This window comes from Pteronotus mesoamericanus, unplaced genomic scaffold, assembly GCF_021234165.1.
Source record: "Pteronotus mesoamericanus isolate MK-2021 breed Mesoamerican mustached bat unplaced genomic scaffold, CSHL_Meso_final contig_702, whole genome shotgun sequence".
Classification (NCBI taxonomy): Eukaryota; Metazoa; Chordata; class Mammalia; order Chiroptera; family Mormoopidae; genus Pteronotus; species Pteronotus mesoamericanus.
In genome coordinates this window covers 3,134,702-3,140,701 of record NW_026555239.1, presented here as the reverse complement: position 1 = coordinate 3,140,701, position 6,000 = coordinate 3,134,702, and the positions used below count along the sequence as shown (strand labels likewise).

Genomic DNA, 6,000 nt, shown 5'->3' with positions numbered 1-6,000 from the left:
CAAATTAATTTTGGACTCTGGCTCCAGTCAGCCAGGCATTGCGGTTTTAATGCCACCGCACGGGAAGGCAGCTGGCGTTTGGTGAGCGTATATTTTACCTGCAAAGTTCATGGACCTCCCCGCTCGCTTACTGAAAGCAAAAGAAACTGAGGGCCCAAGTCATTCAAGGACACGCGGGGCCCTGAGGGCGTCTGGCTGGCAAGGGCCGCCCCCATACCCAGCCCTACTGAACAGGTTAGCGGAAGGAGGTCGGACCTCTTCCCGCGCACCCCCTTGGCTGCCAGAGGCGTGATTCTGGCGTTGGAGGCCTCAGGGAACTCCAGAAATCCCAAAGAGAGATTCCGGGCCGCTAACTCCCCAGAAAGTTGGCTTGTGGCCACTGCCAGGACGGACGGGAGCGGCGGGCCAAGATGGCACTGGGCAAGCGGCAAGACCGTCGCTCTGCGCCTCACGCCTCACAGCTGCCGAGAGCAGCCCCGCGCGACCCCGGTCGCCAGGCTGGGGTCGGCCAGGAGCGCGCAGGCCTAGGTGCCGCCGCACGCGGGTGGGCGCGCGCGCGCGCGCGCCGCCGGCCCCGCCCCCTGCCGCCCCGCCCCCGCCGCGCGCCCTCCCGCCCGCCCGCGCGCTGCGGCCTTGAGCCTCCCCATTGGCCGTGCCCCGTCACCTGACGCTCTGTTATTTCCTGTGTGTTGGGAGAATGGAGAGAAAAAATCCCGAATCGAGCGGCTTTCGGCCCCTGCGAGGCGGCCGCGGCCTCCGTCGGGGGAGCCCGCCCTGAGGCGCGCCCGACCAGGGAGAGAGTGCGCGGGCCGGAGCGAGCCTCGAGGGGCCGCGGCCCCGGCCCGCCCCGCCGCCGTCCCGGGCGCCTGAACTGGAGGCGGCGGAGGCTCCCCCACCCCCACCCCGCGCAGCACCGCCCGCCGCCGCTCCCTCCCCTCCCGCCCCCGGTAGAGGCCGAGGGACCGGGCGGGGGGCTCCCGCAGGTAACCGCCGCCCGGGCCGGGGGGCGAGAGGGAAGGGGCAGGGGTCAGGGCTGAGGGGCTAAGGCCAGGGCTGGGGCCCGGCCGGGATGTCTGGCCTCGGGGGCTAGGGGCAGAGGTCCTTGCCCGGTCCGACCCGGGAGTGCTGAGATCCCCGTCCTCCGGGGTCGAGGCCCGGAGTGCTGGGGGGAATGGCCCCGCCCGGTCCGATCCGGAGTGCAGAGGGGAGCGGCCTGGCCTGGTCTAGGGTTGCTGAGGGGAAGTCGCCCAACCTGGCACCGGCATGAGGGGTCTCGGTCCGGCCTGGGAGTCCCGCAGGGCTTGGGCACCGGTCCTAGCCTGAGGGTGCCGGGGTGGGGATAGGTACCTGCTCGTCGCGGCCTCGGGTGCCAAGGAGTCGTGTGCGAGCAAGCGGTGCCCGGGGGTCGACGGGGTCAGCGACGCCCGGCCCGGGGCCCCTGGCCGCCTCGGGGACCTGGCTCCGTATGCCTCTTCGCTGCGGGGCTGGGGGCGAGGCCGGCGGGCGGAGGGCCGGGCTTGGGGCGGGGAGGGGCTGGCCGGGCGGACTGGAGTGGCGCGGGGGCACCCGGGAGTCGGAGCGCGCCCCGGCCGCGGGAGGGGACAGTGTCCCGTTTATTGCCTTGTGAACACCTGAAGCCATGTGGACGCGGCTGCTTCGCGCCTGTTGGGGGTGGAGGGCAGGTACGGGCTGGCAGGGAGCACAGTCCCGGCGCGGGGAGGGGCGGGGAGCGGAGTGCAGGACACACTTCCTGCGTGGGGTTTTCTCCCCCTGCTTTGCCACGGTGAGCAGGGCGGGGTGTTCGATGCGGTGGTCCCCGCGTGCGAGCGAGTGCTCGTTTGGGGGCCCTTGGCCCTCAGCTTCCCTTCCATTTTGGGGGGGGAAAGTGCTATTGAAGGAGGGTGGCCGATCTGGCCCTGCACGCTGTGGCAGCGGCGGGAGGTGGAATGTCTCCTGTGCAGCGGGATGGGAGTGGAATTTAGTGAGTTGGGGTTGTTGGGGGGGGGGGGGCCGTGGAGCAGCCGCCTTCCTAGGTCGGTGGGTGGGGATTATTGTCTGTTTTTGTGGTTGTGGATACTAGCAATGTCCGCCTGTGTGAAACCCTTTAGTTTGCCTTTAGGGGACAAATCAAAATTAGGATATTAGGATTTCCCCCCCTTCTCTTTGACTTTTTTTCCTCCCGTCTCTCAAAGATTAGATGACTCTGGTAACTGCTGTAAAATGGATGGAATTTTCGAGCTATTATCTAACAGGCAGATCTTTGGATGATAATTGGACCCTTATGTTAACAGCCTCAGTGGAGAGTTTTATGAAACATCTTACGTGGGGTGGCAGCTTGGTGGAGTGGGAAACTGCACTGAAGTCCGGACCTGGGAGACCAGGAATCTTACTGCCAGCTTCGCCACCGATGAACCATAACCTTGGCCAGGTTACCTACCTTCTCAAGACTCCAGTTTCCTGATGTCGTAAATGAGAACTCTCTTCCAGAGCAAACATTACAGGGGTTTTTGGGTACTTTTGTTTTTGTCTCTCCTACTTTGTGCTTTTGTTTTTGGCCAGAAGCCGCCTTCCTGAGAAAGGCAAGCTGTACCTCACCAGGCTTTTAAGAGCCTGTCTCGCTTTTTTAGCTTCCAGAGTCTTCCTTCTCCAACAGAGCATAAAACTTGGTCAGGGTGCAGTTTTTTTCTCAAATCCTAGATGTTCTGTGCTTTTCAGAAGGTATGTTACACCCTAGGCTATGCTGAATGTGTCTTGTATTTTTGGTCTTTGTGCAAGGTATCAGGAAAAAAATTCAGACATTTGACTACCTGGGACTGCGGATAATGCAGGTGTGTGTGGGTCTGTGTGGTGTTGGCCCCAAGGCACACGGGGATTGTTCATTGCAGGGGATGGGGAGGGATTTGACATTCTTTCAAGGGATATTTGGCTCACTTGAAATTTCCAGCTTCAGTATTCTCAGAGTAGAAATAAAGTGGAATTCCATAATATATATGTCCTGTGAAATGGCATGCTAGTGGAATTAACTATCACCTCAGGGTGCACTAATTATTTGCATCCCCAATTTATTCCTTAATGGTAGCCGGATGCTTCCTCTCAGATGCTGAAGAACCCCAATTAGTTTCACTGATTTTTATGGTGTGTGAGGGCCTTAGGCCATGCTTCTGACTGGTTGGCCCTCTTAGACCAACCTCAGAAGTTGATCTTGCCTTAAATTTCTGTGATGCTTGAAGGACATGTGCCTAATGTGGTGTAATAGTCTTTCTTAGGTCATTTTTTTATTGTCTGTACAGACAGTTTCAAAAAGGGAGTCAGCATTGGTAAGTGTTCTCACACTGTTGACTTTGGAGGCAGATGGGTAGAATTTTTCTTGTACGTAAACATCAGGCCTGGCACATGCATCTATACAGCTATCAGTTACTTGGAGTTTCCCCAAATAAGCAATTTATTCTGTGTTGATATTTAAATTATGACTTGTTTGGTGTGGTGTTTTAAAAAATTCTAGTTCTTTAAGTTGTAAGTAGTTACCACATGTATATTTATGGTTATGTTATGAGGAAAAGTTATACAATTCTTGTTCTACAAAGGTAATTAGTGTGTGTTTATATACGTGAGAGAAGGTTGCTAAGGTACTAAGATGTCAGGAGACATCTTTTAGGTTTTAGGTTTTATAACTTTTAAGTGGTATGGAATGGAATGTAGTTGAAATCACATCTATTTAACCTAGAAATTAGGTTTGGATTGCTTCTGATGAGTTCAACCTTCTCTTCATATAGATAGGAAAGGACGCTAATATTTGTTTTAAAAAAAGATTCAGTACGCTAAGTTCTTTTCAAGGTATTTTAAGTTGCCTTAAAAAATCCAGCCAGCTCTGGCCTGGTGTTTCAGCTGATTGGAGAATCATCCTATATACCAGTAGGTTGCAGGTTTGCTTCCTGGTCAGGGCGCGTGCCTAGGTTGTGGGTTCAATCCCTGGTTGGGCTACATGGGTGAGGCAACCAGTGGATGTTTCTCACATCAATGTATTTTTTTCCCCTCTCTCTCCCCTGCCCTTCCCTTTTCTCTAAAATCAATGAAGTGAAGATTAAAAATAAAAAAAATCCACCCAGCAGACCTGGGAGATCGACCTTCTGTCCTTTTCCTAAGAGGTCCTAGAGCTAGTGAGGGGTCAGGGATGTGACTGTCCCCACCCCCTAGCTCCAAAGCCTTTACTAGGTCCAGTATAGCTCAGTGCCTGCTTAAGGCTAAACCAGGTAGTGGTACATTGGTCTTCAAGTCCATATTTTCTTCTTCTTTTTTAAAGGTATAATGATCTTCGGATCTGGACTTGGGCAAAATAATGGAAAGCATGGTTTTTGTGACATGCCATGTGGTTTAGTGACCTCTGGGTTTTCTAAACTTTCATTTTCCCCACACCTGACCAGTTTTGCCAGTGCACCTGAGACTTAATCTAAAATGTTTCTCTTTCATATCTGTTTCTGCAATTCTGTCCTGAGCTGAAATTTCTGAGCTTAAAGAGTGATGTACAGTAATATATAAGAGGCTCTCTCTTTTCTGTTACTGGTTTACAGTGTCTGCTCTCAGTTTGACCAGATGGGACTCAAAAGATACATTTACAAAAGACAGTTCTATTCCCAGTATGCCTTAGGTACCCCTCCTCATGGGGACTTATATTCAAGGCACGTTAGTACTCATTAGATCAGTCTGAGGCTTCTGACTGCTGCTGTCTTCATTTTCTTTTTGTGGAGGTAAAAGTAAGGAAATAGAGCAAAACAATAAAACCCTATTTTTATTGAAGCAAAACTGTACATCAGTGTTATACAGTTGAAATATAATGCAGGTGACCCTTGAACAACACAGGAGTTGGAGTGCTGATCCCCTCCACCCACGCATATAACTTTTCACTCCCCCAAAACTTTACCAATAGCCTACTGTTAACCAGAAGCTTTACCAGTAACAGTTGATTAGCACATGCTTTGTATGTTATGTGTATTATAGAGTGTATTCTTACAATAAAGTAATCTAGAGAAAAGATCATAAGGAAAATACATTTACAGTATTTATTGAAAAAAATCTGTGTATAAGTGGACCCACACATTTCAAACCTATATAGTTCAACTACATAATGAAATCAAGGCTGTTTTAGTGCATAATTTGGGCACATTGCCCTTAGACTGGATAAGTTTCTTATTAGTTAAGCTGTTGAAGTCCTTTTAATACTGATGCCTATGGGCCGTGCAGTGTGGGTGAAAAGGTTCTCATGGCAACAGACGCTGTCAGGACTTCTCTGCATTAGAGCTGTGTTTGCTTTGACAGTAATGCACACAACTCAGCAGGGAAATGAACGATAAAGCGACTTATTGGTATACCTGATGCTTCGTTGTGGGGAAGTTGAGAAAGAAAACGTTAACTACAATGGAAAATACCCGTGTTGCAGAATGCATGTGTGAGCTGTTCTGTAGGAAAGGGTGGAAGTACATTGGACACTTGACCGTCAGCCTGATGGGAAGATGGTTCCATGATTGAACATCACATCCTTGAACATGGATTAAGATTCTCTTTGTGCTGTGTTTTGTTCTGATTTTTATTCATAAGTGTTTGCAGGCCCTGTTCTAAGCATGGGAGATGCAGCGGTGAGCGGGATAGAGAAGGAACCTGCTCTGGAGACAGACCGTAAACAGTCCATCAATGTGAATGTCAGATGGTGATGATAGCTATTAAGAAAATACAAAGACGATATGATAGTAACTCGGGATGCAACTCAGAGCAGTCATGAAGGTGTTCCCTTTCCTGAAGCCTTTTCTGCCAACAGGACAGTCAAACTTGATCTGTGGGAGAGGTGGAAATGGCATGAAACGAAGTGAATAATTTGCTTTAGTCCTGAGCATCTTGAGGGGTTAATCCAAAGAACAGAGGTGGGTTGATTGAAATCTTGCCTCTGTTTATATCCTTATGCTTTGTGAATGGAGACCTAGCTCAAAAGATCTTCTGAGGGATCATGAG

General features: G+C 51.4%; 1 protein-coding gene across 1 annotated transcript in view; it reads left to right on the top strand.

Annotated features, from left to right (window-relative positions):
• Positions 1 to 912: 912 nt before the first annotated feature.
• The window catches only part of TCF20 (transcription factor 20), a 94,448-nt gene continuing 89,360 nt past the window's right edge, over positions 913 to 6,000 (top strand). Inside the window, exon 1 of the mRNA XM_054582468.1 lies at positions 913 to 983. The gene's annotated coding sequence lies outside the window, so the exon portion shown is untranslated. The remainder of the gene's footprint in view (positions 984 to 6,000) is intronic.